Here is a 21216-nt window from a genome sequence, read left to right on the forward strand (position 1 = left end):
GCATTTCCATTCTGTTGGAAGCCCACCGTTCATGAATTCGTCACCAATGGACTAAGATCTCATCATACAAACAAGCACATCCAAAGAGCGGTCTATAGCCGCTTACTGCGCCTGCGCGATTGTCGGTAAAGTTTATTTAAAAAAAAAAAAAATGTGAATGATTCTGCGCATACTCATGCCCTCCCAACATGCTTTACGGTGTCGGTTGCTATAAAAGCGCCTGCTCACTTGCATTCGGTCATTTGAGGGCGGCTTCTCTCCTGGGATGGTGAGTTGTAATCTTGCGGCAGCCTGTGGGTTGCCGTGAGGTAATGTCCGTGGTACGTTAGGATAGTATGAAGAATCGCTTTGTTACAAGTTGGAGCGTATATTGTGTGCATTGGATGGATGCATGTCTGATTATCTGCGGTCACGTGGGAGGTGTGCTGCGGCGCCGCCATGTTCTGCGGCGTGTCTAGGATGAGACTTTCACAGACCTGTTCTGAGACCTGTGAGGACAACTAACTTCTCTGAGCCGCGCAGTCGTTTCATTAATTTTTTTTTTTTTACATTTATTTTTTTCTTGCTAGTGGCTTTCGCTTTTCTATTACTTGTTGTCGTATTGACTTTGTTACCAACGTTTACTTTGTTTCCTTTAGGTGTAAGTCATTCCTGAGCTGACCGGTAAGCGCGCGTTTATTTCTCCTCCCCCCCCCCCCCCCAGACCAGGTCTGCTCATGGATTAATGTATAACACTTTAAAGAGGCTCTGTCACCACATTAGTGCCCGGTCTCCTAGATAAGATTTTTTTTGTCTTTTTTTCTCCGAGCGGGGGAAAAAGGGACATGACCTATCTTTGGGCATTTACGCCATTGACCTCTATGGGAGGCAGAGAAAGCGTAATTTGGCCTCAATGGCCGTTGTGAAAATCTGCACGCAGGCAGAGCAAAAAATACCTCAATTCCAAACTGAATTTTGAGGTAGATTTTCCTCCTGCGAAACTCTGTGAACCCAGCCTAAGGCTATGTTCACACGGGGTCTTTTGCCGAGTTTTTTGACGCGGAAACCGCGTCGCAAAACTCGGCAGAAACGGCCCGAGAACGCCTCCCATTGATTTCAATGGGAGGCGTCGGCGTCTTTTTCCCGCGAGCAGTAAAACTGCCTCGCGGGAAAAAGAAGCGACATGCCCTATCTTCGGGCGCTTCCGCCTCCGACCTCCCATTGACTTCAATGGGAGGCAGGAGAAAGCGTGTTTTCTGCCCGCGGCGCTCAATGGCCGCGGGCGAAAAACGGCGCGATAATTGCTATTCACACGGAGTATTTTGGGGGAGGAATATCTGCCTCAAAATTCCGTTTGGAGCTTTGAGGCAGATATTCCTCCCCCAAAATACTCCGTGTGAACATAGCCTAAAGCGGCTTTCTTTTAAAGGGTTATTACTATTTTACATTGTATGGCTGTGACTATTACTGCAACAGCTTCATAAGTTAATGGGGTTGTTTAATATTTCTGCATGTGCATGAATTGCTGGGAATGGGCAGTAGCACTTAGTGTTTTTTCCAGCCCTAAAAAACTGTTGACCGGTCAGGACAGGTCATCAATATATGCTTGGTTGGGGTTTGATTCCCAGCGCCCCCTGCCGATCAGCTGTTTTGGAGGCGCCGCAGCATTAATTCAAGTGCTGCTTCCCCCCTTTTCTTATACTTATAGCACTGAATCGCCAAGGCCCCTGTAGCAGCAGTTCACTGTACTACAGCCTTCTCCCATTGAAGTGAGTGGGAGAAGTCTGTAAGGCCCCATGCACACGTACGTAAAAACGCCTCTAATTACGGCATGTTTTTACGGGCCCATGGGCTTCTATTGGCCACAGGTACCTCCCTGTATGCTTACGGGAAGGTGCCTGTGCCGTCGAAAAATATAGAACATGTCCTATTTCAGGCCGTGATTACGGCGCAGGCAGGCCCATAGAAGTCTATGGGGCTCCCGTAATTACAGGTGACTACGTGTGTGTGTGCACCCGTAATTACGGGAGTGTTGCTAGGCGACGTCAGTAAATGGTCAGTCCAGGTTGCTGAAAGAGTTAAACGATAGGCAGTAACTCTTTCAGCACCCTGGAGGGAAACTACCGATCACAATATAGATCAACCTGTAAAAAAAGACGTTCATACTTACCCAGAACTCCCTGCTTCTTCCTCAAGTCCAGCCTCCTGGGATGACGTTTCAGCCCATGTGACCACTGCAGCCAATCACTGGCTGCAGCAGTCACATGGACTGCGCGTCATCCAGGGAGATCGGGCTGGATGTCAATAGAGGGAAGTGTTGCCAAGGCAACGGCTGGGTAAGTATGAATTTCTTACTTTTACTTCGGCTGCTATTTATCCTTCACTGATAAGGAGCTGCAGATTAGTTCAGTGCAATTTTGCAGCGAAAAAGTGTCTGTAAATACGGGTGGAATACTGTTGCCACCGGACCCGTATTTACGGGCACGGTTCCGTAAACACTGGTACACTACAAGTCGAATACGTGTGACCAAGGACCCGTATTAGGCCTAATGCTGTGAACCGCTTCTACAAGCGTAGAAGCGATTCACTGAAGGGGAAGCGGCACTTCAAAACATTAGAGTGTAGTCGTAGTACTAATCCCAGTGGTAATACTGGGAGTTGGACCTCAACTGATCAGATTAATGGCTGATCCTGAGGATAAACCATTTCTTAGGACTAGAATACCTTTAACTTGTACTGTTGCCCCTTTCATTCTGAGGTGGGACTGTCAGACCTCCACCGATTAGGAAGTGTCCAGCTGGCATTGTGAAGCCATCACAATGTCCCGTACTTGTATTCAGAGTCCGTCCTGTACATGAGCCACAAAGATAACGCTTGAACTCTGATTTGTGGAACTTAAACCTCTGGGACTCCTGCTAGTTGGCATGATGTCAGTGGGGCCTGTGGCACCCATATGTAAGGCCCCATGCGCACTAACGTCTTTACGGCCGGTTTCCACAGTCCGTGCATTGCCCAGGAGCCTGGACCGCAAAAAAAATACGATATGTCTTATTACGGCTGTGTTCTGCAGTCCAGGCTCAAAGAAATGAATACACGCAGCCATGTGCACAGCCCACGACACTCCGGCTTTCAGAGCCAAAAATCACGGACATGCACACCACTATCGTGTGCATGAGGCCTGAAGTTTGTCTGTGGTGAGAACTTAGAGGCTCTGTCACCATGTAAGTGCCCTATATTCTACATAATGTGATTGGTGCTGTAATGTAGATTACAGCAGTTTTTTTTATTTAGATCAACTTTGACAGTTATGACCTATTAGATTTATGCTAATGACTTTCTTAATGCCCAACTAGGCTTTGTTTTTTTTTTTGTTTTTTTTTAGCTTTTGACCAAGTGGGCGTTATAAAGAAGTGTGTGACGCTGACCAATCGGCATCATACAATTCTCTCCATTCATGTGTTGAGCACATAGTAATCTTGCTAAATCATGATGTGTTACTTACTCACACTAACATTACTGAAGTGTCTTGAGAGTGAATAGACCTAGCTTCCAGCCAGGACGTGATGTGTATTGACAATTCGGTAACGTTTGTGGGACTTAATGACTGCAAGCGTGGTATCGTGAGATCACGCTGTAAGCTGTCATTTACAGCATGATCTCACGAGATCACGCTTGCTGTCAACTCCCACACAAGCGTTACCGAAATGTCGAGTGGGAATAGACATCACGTCCTGTCAAGACTACTTTTTTTAATTTAAAAATTTTCATATTGTATTTTCAATTTAACAAACAAAAAATAGTTACTATGTGTCCAACATGTATACCACACAAGAGAAAAAAGAAGGCCGTAATTCTCACTCTGATCCCCAGAGCTTCTCCCACCTTACAAGTGTGCTCATTTTTACTAAACTTTATCTTCAATTCCTTTTTTACTCATGAGATTTCTCTACTCCTGGACTGGGGGGTGGGGTGGATCCCCACTTCCTAGCTATAAGCACTCTAGCTAAGCCGTTATTCACATGACAGGGTTTCACAGCTGTCACCCGGCTGCAGTAGGAACAATACACCCCTAATGGGGCTATTCGCATGACAGATTTTAATTTAATTATTTTTTTTTTTTTTTTTTGACGGATCGGGAACCCTGGCCGTCAAAAAAATGGGACATGCCCTATTTTCGGCCGTTTACCCAGCCGCCCGGCTCCCATAGAAGTCTATGGGGCCGGGTAATACACGGCCATCACCGGAATGTGTCCCGAGTGATGGCCGTGTATTCCGTCGCTCGCACTCTCTCTCTCCTCCTCCTCACAGTGCAGAGTGCATGTGAGGAGGAGGGTCTTTTTTTGCTCCCTGTAGGAGTCGGAATCCCCGGCTGGGGATTGGGGATTCCGCTACAGGAGAAGTGAGTGACTACACTGTCCATATATGGACACAGCGACGTCGCTCCCTTCTGAAGCGGATTCCCTGGCTCTTGCCGGGGATTCCTCTCCTGGAGAAGTAGGTGACTAAACTGTCCATATATGGACATTGAAGTCAATGACTTCCCCCTGGAAGGGGATGGGTGCAACCTGCAGGGGGCTGTGTGGCATCAAATTTAAATGAAATTCATCTGATTTTAAAATGGACAGGGAAAAAAACGGGTCAAAATCGGCCGTTAAAAACTGCAACATGGAACAGAATCTGAACGGATGCAAAACGGCCGATTTTATCGGCCGACACTCAGACCCTGTTGTGTGAATGAGGCGTAAGTGTAGCAATTAAGTGGTAAGAATAGTTTGTCTCCCGCTATAGTTGCTTTCCTTCAACTCTGATGTACAATTAAGAATAGCGAGAATCGGGTATTTAGGGATATTTCTACCTACATGGTTTTGCATTCTTGATATTGCTATAGCAGTTCAGCCACTGATCGTGCTCAATTGGTCCTCAGTCCCTGACCCATTTTTCCGGACTTGGATATATGTCTAGATAGTGCACTGTTGATTTTATATAGTGATCAGGCACTTTTTGCCTAAAGTGTTAATATATATATATATATATATATATATATATATATATATATATATATATATATATATATATACCATTCCATTGACTTTGTATAAGAAATATTTCTTTATTTCTAGTTTTACTTATGGTTTTATTTGTGCATAACAATATCTATACATTTCCATTACTGAATAAATGCTTCTAAGATTCTCAAAGGTAGTCGGTGTTCCATTAATAAACAAATCCTTAATGCGTTTAATACCATATTTTAGCCACCCCCTTACATCTTGAATACTTTCCAATTCCTTCAAGTTTTTATTGTGCCCTATTGGTGTAATGTGTTGATCCCCCCCCCCCCCTAATCTCCAATATTTTATTCCACGCTGCCCAGCTTTCCGTCAAGTTTGTTTATCGGCCGACCCTTATTAATACCTGCTCTTAATTGCCCTTATTCTAACAGCTCATGTTACTTTTTTGATCTTTGTTTTTGCTCACCAATCCCCTTGGAGTGCTAACCTCATACCATCTAGTTAGAGGTTTAAGCTGAAATGCTATGTAGTACCCAAAGGGAATTTCCATACCACCCTCACTCAGTGGTCTGCATAGAAATTTTTGCTTGAGTCTTACCTTCTTACCCCAAATACTATCTTGTTACAGTTTCTATTAGTTTAAGTAAGTTTATTAATCCCAACTGGGCTAGCAGCCAGAACATACAGTAATTGTGGTTGTATCATTTTAACTAGTGCTACCCTGTCTGCTGTTAAAGGTAGCTGAATACAAATGGGGATTTTAGACAGAGTTCTGTCCAGGAGAGGCATGACATTAAGCAGAGTGAATTTCCCAATATCAACCTTGAATACTTGAGGCAGTTTGAAATTATCCAAGGGGAGTAATGTAGATTTACTCAAATTAGTATTTAAACCAGAATCTTCTGAACTCTTCTATTTCATAGATGGTCTTGGGCACAGTGTTTTCTGAATTATTTAGACACCGTAATATGCCGTCAGCCTAGAGCAGGATTTTATCTCCCCTTCCTCTGCTGCCGAAGCCATCTATCGTCATTACTTCTCAACCAAATTGCTAGGGGCTCTATGATGGCAAACAGCAGTGCAGAGAGGGGACATGTCGAGTGCCACAGGAAAGAGGTGGTAAGCTCCCTATTTCTCTAGCGCTGGGATTGACTTACATTTTTCTTGTGAACAGGCCCTAAGTGACAGCACATCATGATCTAGCAAGATCACTGTGCTGAGTAAATGAATGGAGAGAAGTGTATGACGCTGATTGGTCAGTGTCTTACACTTCTCTTCACAACACCCACTAGGTCAAAAGCCAAAAAACACCCAGTTGGGCATTCAGAAAGAGTCATTAGCATAAATCTAAAATAGGTCAAAACTCTTAATGTATAGTTTCCCTACATAAAAACTGCTGTGAACTACATTACAGCACCAATCACATTATGTAGAAGATGGGCCACTTATAATGTGCGGACAGCCTCTTTGTATAAAGCTAGGCAATCTACTTCTAATGAGTTGTGGAATAAAGCTGTACTTCAGTTATGTGGCTATGCTGTACAACACTGACTATTTATTGCCTATTTTTTTTGTAGGACTTCACTGCTGTCGTCATAAAGATGTTGACTGACTGCTGTTGCAGGTGCGTCTTAAACTAACTTTGTTTTTTTGTTATTCCTCATCGATGATGATTGACTTAGACAAGCATATGGCTGACTTGTTAGTGATGCCACCTTACACTCTGAGATAAGGCTGCGTGTGCTTGCAGAACACCAATATCTCTGGCAGGTATTAACCATCTTGTCTTTCCTCAGGTCTTCCACATTTCAAGCTTTAACAATGCTCTGAAGAAAGAGGTAAGCACCACAGAAGGCTCTTATCAGTCCAGTGTGCATGAACAGCCCCTTCTCTTTATAGACAAGGCCCCTCACACCTATTCATTGTGCAGTAGTCACTGGTAGCAGGATTGCAGTCCTACAGGAATAGTTTTGTGCACTTGTGGAAAGCTTTATAAAGCATAGCCAAAGCTTGGTATGAAAGTGGCCTTTGACTTAATAAAAAAATATATATATATTTGTGGAATACCCAGTCTGTAGAGAATCCATGTGGACACTATTGCTTGCCATACTTGAGTAACTTGGTGCTAATCGGGCAAGTATTCATTAAAATATCCTAGTTTTCCTATAAAAGTTTATGGTGCGATGCATGTTACTTTCTGGTGGTTTAGACATTTGCATCAGGGTCCCGTTCACGGGTTCCCCTGATGGAAAGCTCTGAAAGGACGAGATGTGAAACAGATGTGAACAAAGCCTTAACTGGGTGATCTTTTCATAAGCAAAGACAATTGACTTGCCAGTGTATGACTGCCTTTTTCTGACTTCATAGATTTTATATGCCGCTCAAAGGAGTTGTCCCACGCTTATTGATTTCATTTTCAGTTAATGCTCCTATCTGCATATTGCCAATGCATGTTATGGCACCCCATGGTGGTTCGATTCCCACTCAGTATGTCCACCTAATGTGTCCAGTGCCAGTGAAGTCTTCTAGTGCACCAATTTATTAAAAAGGTAACCAGTACCTAGACAGGACTAGTGTCTAACAGCAATCAAAAGCAGAATATAAGTGAATAGAGTACTATTAAACAGAGGGGAAATCCCTACAGACTAGAACAAATAAGTAAAAATACATGGGGTGTTGCTGCAAGAGGTTCACACCACCCTGCATCAACCTCCCATTTTAGCTATAAGTGAAGAATGGAAAACCTCTAGCAGAGTCAACTTAGGAAATGGGACAGAATCCAAGAACAAGGAGTTGAAAGTGCCCCTCCTGAGGCTTTGGTCGAGAGCAATAAGTGGAAGTGGTAGAAAGAGGGCAAGTCGGTTAGCACCACAGTAACTATGTTGTCGCTGTAATTGCACCAATTTGCAGCATAAAGTAAAACTTAATTTATTGTGCACAGTGATTGCCTAAAGAATTTAAAACTCCAAAATTGCAGTTTTTTTTTTTTGGCACCTGGGCTCTAAAAAAATAAAATAAAAAAAGTTTATCACTATTTATGTACCAATATTAGCTACAGCTTGTCCCCACAAAAATAAGCCCTCACACCACTCAATTGACCAATAGTTAGTTATGGCTCTCAGAATGGTGATGCAAAACAATTTATATTTTTACAAATAGTTTTTTGTCTTAGTGATACCAGATTTAAGTTTTATATTTTAGTCTTGAGATGTAGAATAATAAGTTGGCATTTTTACCGCACAGTGAGACTTAAATTTCAGCCCACAGACCTTTTTCAATTTCCCAATTCCCAAAGAGGCTCTGTCACCAGATTTTGCAACCCCTATCTGCTATTGCAGCAGATAGGCGCTGCAATGTAGATTACAGTAACGTTTTCATTTTTAAAAAACGAGCATTTTTGGCCAAGTTATGACCATTTTTGTAGTTGTGCAAATGAGGCTTGCAAAAGTCCAAGTGGGTGTGTATTATGTGCGTACATCGGGGCGTTTTTAATACTTTTACTAGCTGGGCGCTCTGAGGAGAAGTAACATCCACTTCTCTTCAGAACGCCCAGCTTCTGACAGTGCAGATCTGTGACGTCACTCACAGGTCCTGCATCGTGACGGCCACATCGGCACCAGAGGCTACAGTTGATTCTGCAGCTGCATCAGCGTTTGCAGGTAAGATCGACTTACCTGCAAACGCTGATGCTGCTGCAGAATCAACTGTAGCCTCTGGTGCCGATGTGGCCGTCACGATGCAGGACCTGTGAGTGACGTCACAGATCTGCACTGTCAGAAGCTGGGCGTTCTGAAGAGAAGAGGATGTTACTTCTCAGAGCGCCCAGCTAGTAAAAGTATTAAAAACGCCCCGATGTACGCACATAATACACACCCACTTGGACTTTTGCAAGCCTCATTTGCAGAACTACAAAAATGGAAACAACTTGGCCAAAAATGCTCGTTTTTTAAAAATAAAAACGTTACTGTAATCTACATTGCAGCGCCTATCTGCTGCAATAGCAGATAGGGGTTGCAAAATCTGGTGACAGAGCATCTTTAAATAAGGACAAATTTGTTAGGATTGACTTCTGTCCACAATGTATGCTCCAAATGATGATGTTATGAAGTCTCGTTCGTCTGAACTACTGTGAAGAACATCCTTAGCATGGTGGAGTTCTGATGGAGCTTAGATGCTTTATATTCGGCTCAGTTTTATGTGGAATATACAATTTATTGTAACTCTGAATTTGTTTTCTGCAGTGTGAACATGTCGTCGGGTGCCTTCCAAAAGAACATCGGTGCTAGGTAAACTGCTACTTATTCAGTACTCCTGCCCAAATGATGATACCTCCCACATGTCCGACCTTCTGTATGGTGCCAGAGCCTGAAAAGGTGAACCCACTGGTGCTATCAGTAGGAGAGGAAGGATGTAATGTTCCAGCAGGAACAGTCTGACAAGGGTTGTGTACGTGTAGTAATAGCTGTATTGCCATGGTAGATTTTGGGATATTGTTAGACCAGCTAATTAGGATTTGCTTATTACTAATATTTTTTTTTACTTTTATAGGTGTTTTCGGCCTCTGCATTGACTTTGCCAGGTAACCCCTTTTGCATTTATTGACTTTGCTTGTAGCTGTGACACTTATGATGATCTTTACCGCCCCAGTCTGATATTCCATGACTGACTGGTATACACTGAGTTTCTGTCCGTAAAACTTGGCAATGACTTCAAGAGTAAAGTAGAATCCTAAACTGAGTGTCCTTGCAGGGTTACTGGAGAAGATGGCTCCACACCACTACATAATGGGTAGGTAACTATACACTCCTTCACTGAGAGCACCTGCAATGATGAGTTGAACTAGCTCACTTTGATATCCTAATGAAAATGTGTGAACTTCTGAGCAGTTTCTGTTCTCTAAAGCGGATCGGTCACCCCTACTGACATGTCTGTTGTAGTAAATACTTGTATTTCCCCACAATATAACATTCTGGAGCATTTTTTCTTAGAACTCTGCGCTGTACCATTCCTCTGTCTTGGCAATGTGAATAAATTCACAACTGGGTGTAACTGTTCACCTTTGTCAGAGGTACACCTCACTGTCAGCATTGATTGACAACTGGGTATTACTAGTTTTGCCAGTCTATTTTATCACAAATTTCTAGGAGGAATAACCAAGGAGCAGTACAATGCAGAGTTCTCAGTAAAGATGTTCCAGAATTGTTACATTATGGGTTACTGTAGTTATGTAAACAGATGTCAAGTGATCGGTGCCTTACAACATTCATTCTTGTATATTGAAGAGAACCTTCACCTGCCCATACATGTGCAGGGCTTCACAAACACTGTCTCTTGAAATTTTCTCCGTTTACATATCTGTGCTGTTATATTTGGCACTCGCTATGCAAATAAGCCCTTGAACTGTCAATGGGGCATCTCCAAATGGCAATGGGATGTGATGTCTCCGCTCTGACAGTCCACCCGGCTTAGGACCGTGTCAGGACAGCTTGCGCTGTTCCCTCCCACAAGAACACTGACAGTACGCTTTCTGCAGAACCACCAGTCTGTTCTCGCGGGAGGGAAAACAGTGCAACCTGCCCTGACACTGTCTGTAGCTGATTGGACAGTGTCAGAACGGAGACATCACGCCCCCTTGGCGTTTAGATACTAACGCCCCATTGAAAGTTCAGGGGCTTATTTACATATCGGGTGGCAAATATAACTGCGCAGATATGTAAATATCGGAGGAAATTAGAACGATTATTTCAAGTGAGACAGTGTGTGTGAAGCCCTGCACATGTATGGGCAGGTGAAAGGTTCTCTCTGTAAAAAGTCTAACTAATCTTTCCTGCAGGATACCACTGCACCGGAGAATGAATTAAATCTCCGCAAGCAATTTACATCTTGGAGCTGAACTCACTGGTAAGTCTTTACTACACACCACATATAAACTACATTCATTTTCACCATGGCCTACTATATTTCAGGTATGATCATCCAACCACTATGTATTCTATCACAAAGCCACACCTAATATGGAAACAAGATGTTTGTTGGGCAAACGTTTCTTTGCCAACTAAAAGGTTGCTTGGCTAGCTTTGCAGGGCTGAAATCTGGGTCACAAGTTTAGGTAAATTCGGTTTCAATGAGCAGCACACTTCGGCCTCTTCAAAAGGCAGAATACTCAGATTCCAATGTGTTCTGTTTTGGAATCGGTGTGAAGTCTGCTTGTAAAGCCTCCCATTGCTTTCAAGGAGGCAGGTTGAATTGCAGTCCACCTTTCTGAGTAACATACGACTTCTAGACCTGTTCTCAGGCGGAGAACATATTAGTAAGCCACACTAGGCCCATTAAATAGGGCTAATCGAAATGCCATACATACTGCAGCAGAAATCTGTCAACCGGACTTCTGCCGGGGATTCTCTGCCGAATCTGCTTATCTATGTTTAGGACTCAGCATGAGTTCTGGGATGTCTATCTTTAGGAAACATCAGTGGTGTGAACAGGGCCTAAGACCAGAGTAGTCTTCTCAGAGAATCTGCACTACATTAAGTAGTCAAAATTGTAGTTACTGTATCACAAGCAAAACTAGTTCGTTTTTTTTCTTAATGTCTATGAGCACTTTGCTATAATCACACTTCTTGGGTGGTCTGCTTTCTGGCCCATGTTACTACTATTGTACTGTCAAGTCCTCCTCAGGCACACTTCTGTATGTAAACTACACTGAGTCCCAAGGTGTCTTCTCTCCAGCTGAAATGATGAGTTTAATAATGGAATCTCGTTCGTCTGAATAGCTCTGATGAGAATTACTGTTTCTGACAGCTTGGAGTTTGTGAATTTCCTCCAACTGTTTATTTCTGTACAACTTGTAATGATCTCCTCTTTCAGGGTGAGAATGGTGACTGCAGCGCTGGACTGGATTGCTTTGCCCTGGTAAGGACTTGTTTAATCCCTGACTTTCATAGCTGAAGTAGCAGTTAAACTTGGCTGGCTTTATTGCATATACTTTATGGGACTGCACTACAAACTACCATTCCTGATATCTGCATTGAATATAAGATTGTTCAGTCTTTGCCTCAATTGACCCATCTGTACAAAATGTTTCCTCGACTTCTATGCCTATGGCAACCAATAAAAGGCTGAACTTTAGTTTTTGGTTTATTCGGTTAAAGTCCACTCAACCATCTTGCATACAAGGCTCCTTCAGTAAAATTAGGTTTCATAGATGACTGAAGGCTCTAGTTTTGTACTGCATTATAGCATGCATGGGGCTTACATCTTCTGCCCATTAAGACTTATTTTCATACCATGAGGGTAACTCTTTGTAGATATGAAAACTGGTTGTAGTTTGCTTGGATAAAGGTAGAGAATTAGATTTGTAAAGGGACTCCAGTGATGAATATTCCACTATACCCTGAGCTGGCACTTGTGTTGGCTGTGACAAGGATCGTCGCTATCCTGATGAGACCCCCTAGTTTTGAGTGATCCATTTTGTTAATCTTGAACTGTCTAATGTGCAATTCTCCCTTTGCAGGCCATGAAATGTCAGAGCTTGGGTAAGTGTCGGCTATAGCAGATTGACAAGGCATATATGAACATTTCTCATGGGAGGCTGGGATGATTTGTTATACCGCCCCAGTCTGATATCTGTGACTGACTGGTACTTTCTGAGCTACATGGTTATAGAAATGTTATCAGCCATTATTTCTAGGTCTTGAATGGAACAACTTCAGATAACATTGTGTCTCTCACAGCTTCCCTGACCTTGATGCTGAAAAACCTGAACAGACGCATCTGCAGCTACCATATGGTTCAGTCCTTACGTGCCCAGCTGTTGAACACAAGTCTAAAATGGGGATCTACTGGTGAATTGAGTTGGTGAAGATGGAGGATCTTGTCCCTAACAGAACTTTGTGGACCATATGTTAAATAAACTATTGACAAAAGTTGGGGTATTTTTTTTATTTCCGGTCTTTTAGTTGCTATGGTTTGCCTCAGGTGTGTAAAATCCAGCACCTAGCCAGTCTACCTTTACAAATACTTGTTAAAAAATGAGCATTGAGCTCCCTTAACTTCAGGACGAAGCCGACTTTTCAAATCTGACATGTGTTACTATATGTGGTAATAACTCCAGAATGCTTTTACCTATCCAAGCGATTCTGAGATTGTTTTCTCGTGACATATTGTACTTTGTTAGTGAAAAAATTTGGTTGACAAATTCAATATTTATTTGAAAAAAAAACAAGATTTGGAGAAATTGCAAAAATTAGCATTTTTCTAAATTTATCTGCTTGTAAAACAAATAGTAATACCACACAAAATAGTTACTAGTTAACATTTCCCATATGTCTACTTTAGTTTGGCATCGTTTGAACATTTTTATTTTTCTAGGACGTTGCAAGACTTAAAACTTTAGCAGCGATTTCTCATATTTTCAAGAATTTCAAAAGGCTATTTTTAAAAGGTTCCGTTCTGAAGTGGCTTTGAGGGCCTTATATATTAAAAAGTCCTCATAAATCACCCAATTTTGAAAACTGCACCCCTCAAAGTATTCAAAACAGCATTCAGAAAGTGTATTAACCCTTTAGGCATTTCACAGGAATTAAAGCAGAGTAGAGGTGAAAGTTACAAATTTATTTTTTTTTCACAAAATTCATTTGTAATGCATTTTTTTTCTATACGACAGACGGTTTTACCCGAGAAATGTAACTTATTAATTATTGCCCAGATTCTGCAGTTTTTAGAAATATCCCACGTGTGGACCTAGTGCGCTAATGCACTGAAACACCGGCCTCAGCAGCAAACGAGCACTTAGTGGATTTTGGGGCGCTTTTTTTCACATATATTTTAGGTACCATGTCAGATTTGAAGAGGTCTTGTGGGGCCAAAACAAAGACCCCCCCCCCCCCCAAAAGTGACCTCATTTTGGAGACTACACCCCTCAGGGAATTTATCTAGGGGTATAGTTAGCATTTTTAACCCAGTTTTTTTGCTAAATTTATTTGGATTAGTTTGAAGATAAATCTACTTTTTTTTCCTTCTGAAAAATGTAGATTTTTTTTTTTTTTTTTTTCCAAGGAATAAAAGAGAAAAAACACCAACATATGTAAAGCAATTTCTCCTGATCATAGCAATACCCCATATGTGGAAATAAACTGCTGTTTGGACCCACAGCAGGACTGAAGGGAAGAAGCACCACTTGGATTTTTAAATTTTTGATTTTGCTGGAATAGTTTTCAGTGCCATGTCGCGTTTGAAATGCACTGGAGGGAACAAAATCGTGGAAACCCCTGGAAAGTGACCCCATTTTGGAAACTACACCCATCAAAGAATTTTTCTAGGGGTTAAGTTAGCATTTTGACCCCATGGTTTTGCTGAATTCATTGGAATTCTGTAAAGGTAAAAATCGATAGCCGGTTTTAATTTTTACAATGAATAAAGGAGAAAACGCACCCCAACATTTGTAAAACAATTTCTCCCGATTACGGAAATATGCCATATACGGTAAACTGCTGTTTGGACCCACAGCAAGGCTTAGAAGGGAAGGTGCGCTATTTGGCTATTGGAGCTCAAATTGAGCTGAAATGGTTTTTGGGTGCCATGTCGCATTTGCAAAGCCCCTGAGGTACCAAAACAGTGGAAACCCCCCACACCAAAAGTGGAAATTCCACCACTTAAAGAATCTATCTAGGGATGTAGTGGGCATTTAGACCCCACAAGTCTTTGGCAGGATTTATTAGAATTGGGCCGTGAAAATGAATATCAACATTTCTTTCACTAAAATGTTGCATTTTTTCAATTTCACAAAGGATAAAGGGGAAAAAGCTGCCCAACATTTGTAAAGCAATTTCTCCTGAGTACGGCAATACCCCACGTGTGGTCATAAATGGTTTTTCATTAGAAAGTAACCCTTTCTGGACTGATCTATTTTTTATTTTCCTTTTCAGTTTTTTTCCTCCCCGTGTTCCAAGAGCCACAACTTTTTATTTTTCAGTCAATAGAGCGGTGTTAGGGCTTATTTATTGAGGGACGAGCGTTCGGTTTTATTGGTACCATTTTTTTGGTACATACAACTTTTTGAGCACTTAATTACATTTTTAGGTAGAGCCAAGGTGACCAAAAAAACTGAGATTTTTGCAGTTTTAAATTCTTTATTTTTCACGGGAGATGCTCCATAAATCACACCCCACCACTAAGACATGCTATGTCATGGTGCGCGAAGGGGTTAATGCGCAGTGCATGGTGCGGAGTGAAAATTGAAATTTTCCACTCATGCCATTTTAGTGCACTACATGTTAATGCCCAGTTTGTGCCACTGAAGACAAATACCTCATAAAATAATAGGGTTCTCCCGGATATGTCGATGCCATATCTGTGGACGTAAATTGGTGTTTGGGCAGGCTGCAGGGCTCAGAAGGGAGGGACACCATTTGGCTTTTGGTGCGCAGATGTAGCTTGGTAGTTCTGGTTTGGGGTTTTACTGGTAAATAAATAATCTGCAGATATGTGGCCGGTGTCGCACTGATAAATGGCGCCCGATCTTATCTGCTTTTGGACACTGCACATTTTGCATCGCCATATTCTGAGAGCCAGAACGTTTTATTTTTTCACCACCGGAGCTGTGTGAGGGTTTATTCTTTGCGGGACAATCTGCAGGTTTTCATTGGTACCATTTTGGGGTACCAGAAATTTTTGTGATCCCGTTTTATTCCATTTTTTGGCAAGCAAGGTGACCAAAAAAACCATCAATTCTGACTTTTTTTTATTAGTTTTTTTTTTTTTTTATGGCCTTCACCCTGTGCTATAAATGACCATTATACTTTATTCTGCGGGTCAATACGATTACGGCGATACCATATGTATATAATTTTATGTTTTGCAGCGTTTATTTTATAAATAAGTGATTTTATTGCACAAACACTTTTTTGTGCCACCATATTGAGCCATAACTTTTATTTTTCAGTCAAAAAAGCGGTGTAAGGGTTTGTTTTTTGCGGGATGGGTTGTAGTTTGTATTGGTACCATTTTGGTGTACATGCGACTTTTTGATCACTTTTTATTGTATATTTTGGGAGGGTTGGTAACCAAAAAAATTTCGGGCAGTTTTTCGTTTTATTTTTTTTCACGGTGTTCACCGTGCAGGAAAAATATTATTTTATAGTTGGGGTCGTTACAAACGCGGTGATACCAAATATGTGTACTCTTTTTAACGTTAATTTTTAGCCTATAATAAAAGACTTATAGGAAAAAAAGCATTCTTTGTCACTTCTAACTTATATTTTTACACTTTTTAAAACATTTTTATTTATTTTTTAACTTGTCCCACTAGGGGACACTTAGACTTTCAGCTCTGATCGCTGCTAGAACACATTACACTACACACGTAGTGTAATGTGTTCTAACTGTCAGTGTGACGTAACTGTCACACTGACAGGAAGCATCGGAGGACCGGCCAGAGGCTGCTCCTCCGAGGCTTCCGTACATGGCAACCCGGAGGTCATTGTCTGGCCTCTGGTTGCCATGATAAGGATCGCCAGCCCCTGCAAATGCATGTGGTGGGCTGCCGATCCGCTGTAAACCTGTTCGTTGTGGTGATTGAAATCCACCACCGCGTCGAAGGGTTTAACTCCTTAATGCCGAAGGACTGATATATCCGTCCTCAGCAGCTGCTAGTTTGCGCAGGAGCACGGATATATCCATCCTGTGATCGCGCGGGCACTGACAGCGTACCCATGCGATCAGCGGCAGGAGCACGGCTGTTATACACAGCCTGGCTCCTGCTGCAACTGCCGGAATCTAAGCGCGCTCCGATTCCGGCAGTTTAACCCATTAAATGCCGCTGTCAATAGTGACAGCGGCATTTAATGTGTTTGACAGGGAGAGAGCTCCCTCTGTCACCCGATCGGCGCCCCCGCAAACAAATCGTGGGGCTCCGTCTGGTTTCCATGACAGCCGGGGGTCTAACAAAGACCCCCAGGTCTGTCTTCAGCATCTGCCTGTTAGGCGGTGCCAGAGGCATGACCTAATAAGTTGCCTGTCAGATTTACACTGACCGGCAATAATGCTTCGGTATACCACAGCATTATATATGCGATCAACAGATCGCATAGTGAAGTGTCCTGATGGGACTTAAAAAAAAAAATAAATGACAATCAGTTAAATAAAGTTTGTGAAAAAATAGTCAGTCAAATAATACTACTTTTTTGGCCCAAAAAGTGGTTTTATTTAGTAAAACTGTCAAAACAAATCACACATATATGGGGTATCCCCGCGATCGTAACAACTTGACCAATAAAATGAACACATTAATTAAACCGCCGGATGAACGGCGTCCAAAGAAAACGCAAAAAACGGCACAATTCTCTCTTTTCTCCCATTCCCCCCCCATAAAAAATAAAATAAAAGTTAATCTAAGTCCTATGTACCCCAAAATAGTACTAATGAAAACTACACATTGTCCAGCAAAAATCAAGCCCACGTACGGCCACATCGACGGAAAAATAAAAACGTTGCGGCTTTTGAAATGCGGCGATGCAAAAACAATTTTTTTTCTAAAAGGGTTTTTATTGTGCAAACTTAGGAAAAACATATAAAACCTCTACATATTTGGTATCCCCGTAATCGTGCCGACCCATAGAATAAAGTTAACATGTTATTTACGCTGCATAGTAAACGGCGTAAATTTATAACGTGAAAATTAATGCTGGAATAGCGGCTTATTTTCAATTCTCTCCTAAAATAAAGTTAATAAAAGTTAATCAATATATTGTAAGCATCTAAAAATGGTACAATTACAAAATACAACTCGTCCCGCAAAAAACAAGCCCATATACGGCTATGTCGGCGGAATAAAAAAAAAAAGTTACGACTCTTGGAATGCGACCGTGAAAAAACAAAAAATAATCCTTTGTCATTAACGTGCAAAATGACCCGGTCATTAAGGGGTTAATTGCCAATTTCAGCGGCGACAGGCTGCTGCTCGGCAACGGGGAGAGCAGGGCAGACGCCCTGCACAGTTAACCGCCGCTGGTTAACTGTTAAATCGCAGACGTAACTGCACGCCCAGGTGCGCGAAGTTACTGCTCACCTGGACGTGCATTTACGCGAAGGTGCGGGAAGGGGTTAATTTGGATGTGGTACTGTACCATTGCAAAACATCACATGAATTTTCAGGGTCAACAGAGTAGCAGAGGGGAAGCATTAACCCCTTAATGACCAAGCTATTTTATTTGTTTTTCTATAGTCGCATTCAAAGAGCTATAATGTGTTTATTTTTTCGTCTACATAGCTGTATGAGGACTTGTTTTTTGCGGGATTAGTTGTGCTTTTTAATAGCACCATTTTTGGGTACATATAATTTTTATATTAACTTTTATTAACCTTTTAGGGGGAGATTATTAAAAAAAAACCTGAAATTTCGCCATTGTTCTATGCGTTTTTAAATTGACGCCGTTCACTATGCGACGTAAATAACATGTTACCTTTATTCTATGGGTCGGTACGATTACGGCGATACCACATATGTGGAGGTTTTTTTATGTTTTAAGACTTTTGCACAATAAAAACACTTTTGAATTAAAATTATTTGCTTTTGCCTCGTCGCTTTCCAAGAGCCGTAATTTTTTTATTTTTCCATCAATGTAGTGATTTTTTTGGGCTTGTTTTCTGCGGGACAAGACGTAGTTTTGAATGGTACTGTTTTGGGTTGCATGGGACTTATTGATTTCATTTTTATTATGACTTATTTTTGGGGGGGCAATGGAAAAAAATTGCAATTTCGCCATGGTTTTTTGCGTTTTTTTTTTTTTTTACGGTGTTCACCTTGCGGTTTAAATGACATTAACTTTATTAATGGAGTCATTACGGTCGCGGCGATACCACATATGTGTACTTTTTTTTTTTTTTTTTTTTACACTTTATGGAAAAAAATGGTTTTATTTATTTTTTACTGTACTTTTTATTAATCTTTATTTCACTTTGACTGATTTTATTAGTCCCATTAGGGGACTTTACTGTGCGATGTTCCGATCGCTGCTATAATGCTCTGGTATACTTCGTATACCAGAGCATTATTGCCTGTCAGTGTAAATCTGACAGGCAATCTGTTAGGCTGTGTCTCCGGCGCGTCCTAACAGGAATATGTCCAGGGCAGACCTGGGGGCTTTTATCAGGCCCCCGGCTGCCATGACACCCCATCGGAGGCCCGCGATTTCATTCGCGGGCCGCCGATGGGTGACAGAGGGAGCTCACTCCCTCTGTAAACAAAGTTAAATGCCGCGGTCGCTTTTGACGGCGGCATTTAACGGGTTAAACGGCCGCGATCGAAGTAAACTTCGATCGCGGGCGTTGGAGCAGGAGCTCAGCTGTCATCAGACAGCAGAGCCCCGGCTCCTGCCTGCACGGGAGACCCGTGCAGGACTTAGACTTAGACGCCTTTTCACGTCAGCCTAGCCTAATGCCCATTAGTGACTCACGTGAAAAGGTGTATTGGTGGTCACTAAGGGGTTAAAGAACCACAGCAGCTCTGGCAGACGAGGTAAAGTTGGAGCAGGGTATGCCCCGATGTACGCACATAATACACACCCAGTTGTACTTTTACTTTTCAACACGCCCAGTTGTACTTTTGCAAGCCTTATTTGCATAAATACAAAAATGGTCATAACTTGGCCAAAAATGCTCGTTTTTTAAAAATAAAAGCGTTACTGTAATCTACATTGCAGCGCTGATCTGCTGCAATAGCAGATAGGGGTTGCAAAATCTGGTGACAGAGCCTCTTTAAAGATGAATATTTAACTCCTTATATACAATTGCATTGCTATCATATAAGAGGAACTGTCTCTGTTGGTTTCGGACCAAAATTTAGAAAAGGAGTAAAAAGAAAAAAAGCGCAAGTGTGAACGGAGACCAATGGTGTCTGGATAAAAAAATCTCCAGAACCGGTTCTTATAGCTAATCTCTTATATGGGTCTGATTATGGCTTATGTATAGAACACCTATTACCTAGATATCTCATCATGACATGTCATTGTGTTTAGAGGGGGATAAATTAATGGAAGTAATGTTATAAAAGTCTGTGTTGGTATCCTGGCCAGGAGACATTTTTTTTTAAATTATGTACATCTAGTTGGAAACAAATGTGTTTTCTCAAACCCTTTTCTTTTCCTATAAAAAATCTTTGTATTATGGATAAAAGAGGAAAGAGATATATTTATATATGAAAAATCTTTAAAATATATTTTTATATGGAATTTAATAAAAATGTATACAAAATTATTCTTATCCCAAAGAGTGCCTGGTATGTTTTGGAAAATATTTTTTGTTTTTTTTCTTTTTGAATCACAGCAGCACTGAATCTGCACGGTGAATTTCGGATTCGCTGCGAACCGAATTTTTCCCGATGTTCGGACCGAAACCGGGTTCGGTTGTCCCAGTTCGCTCAGCTCTATACAGGGGCTGTGTGTGGTGCTATTTACAGGAGCCGTATGTGTGGGGCCATCTACAGGGGCCGTGTGTGTGGCGCTATCTACAGGGGCCGTGTGTGTGGCGCTATCTACAGGGGCCGTGTGTGTGTGACGCTATCTACAGGGGCCGTGTGTGTGACGCTATCTACAGGGGCCGTGTTTGTGGCGCGATCTACAGGGGCCGTGTTTGTGGCGCGATCTACAGGGGCCGTGTTTGTGGCGCGATCTACAGGGGCCGTGTTTGTGGCGCTATCTACAGGGGCCGTGTTTGTGCCGCTATCTACAGGGGCCGTGTGTGTGGCGCTATCTACAGGGGCCGTGTGTGTGGCGCTATCTACAGGGGCCGTGTGTGTGTCGCTATCTACAGGGGGCACTGTGTATGTGGTGCTTTACTTTACATTCTGTGAGTCACTAGATTTATAGAGAATCTGTCACCTCTCCTGACATGGTTTTTATAGGAAATCCTTGTCTTTCACAAAATGTCTTTGTGCAGTCCAGGACTGATAAACAAATGCATGTTACCATTCCCCTTGTCAGGAGGATGTGTCCCTGCACAGTGTGATACTGTCAGTATGTAGGGACGCAGCCCTTTGACAAGGGGAATTGTAACACCAATCTGTTAATGCTTGCACAAAAAGGTAGTGTTAACAATAGTTGCGGCGCGGCAGGGCGACGGAAGAGTAGGGGGGCCCAAGTTTGGGTAACAGCCCAGGGCCTATGTCCTACCTTATCCGCCACTGTTTAGGGGGCCTCGTTCTGGAGATAGGCGCCGGTCACAGAGGTGG

The 21216-nt window shown here is 42.2% G+C and overlaps 1 long non-coding RNA gene and 5 other non-coding genes across 6 annotated transcripts; all 6 read left to right on the forward strand.

Moving 5' to 3' along the window:
* The first annotated feature begins 204 nt into the window (after positions 1-204).
* Positions 205-12916, forward strand: LOC142660625 (uncharacterized). Its single transcript, XR_012850540.1, has 11 exons — positions 205-268; positions 639-663; positions 6569-6615; positions 6788-6829; positions 9233-9277; positions 9540-9570; positions 9741-9779; positions 10825-10892; positions 11859-11903; positions 12505-12526; positions 12725-12916. It is a non-coding gene; the product is annotated as an uncharacterized LOC142660625 (long non-coding RNA).
* On the forward strand, positions 9306-9434 carry LOC142661337 (small nucleolar RNA SNORD22). Its single transcript, XR_012850703.1, has one exon. It is a non-coding gene; the product is annotated as a small nucleolar RNA SNORD22 (small nucleolar RNA).
* On the forward strand, positions 9610-9677 carry LOC142661334 (small nucleolar RNA SNORD31). The gene has a single exon (XR_012850701.1). It is a non-coding gene; the product is annotated as a small nucleolar RNA SNORD31 (small nucleolar RNA).
* On the forward strand, positions 9813-9878 carry LOC142661327 (small nucleolar RNA SNORD29). Its single transcript, XR_012850694.1, has one exon. It is a non-coding gene; the product is annotated as a small nucleolar RNA SNORD29 (small nucleolar RNA).
* On the forward strand, positions 11722-11794 carry LOC142661329 (small nucleolar RNA SNORD30). Its single transcript, XR_012850696.1, has one exon. It is a non-coding gene; the product is annotated as a small nucleolar RNA SNORD30 (small nucleolar RNA).
* LOC142661331 (small nucleolar RNA SNORD31) lies at positions 12578-12646 on the forward strand. Its single transcript, XR_012850698.1, has one exon. It is a non-coding gene; the product is annotated as a small nucleolar RNA SNORD31 (small nucleolar RNA).
* Positions 12917-21216: the final 8300 nt, after the last annotated feature.

Source organism: Rhinoderma darwinii, chromosome 9, assembly GCF_050947455.1.
Source record: "Rhinoderma darwinii isolate aRhiDar2 chromosome 9, aRhiDar2.hap1, whole genome shotgun sequence".
Lineage (NCBI taxonomy): Eukaryota > Metazoa > Chordata > Amphibia > Anura > Rhinodermatidae > Rhinoderma > Rhinoderma darwinii.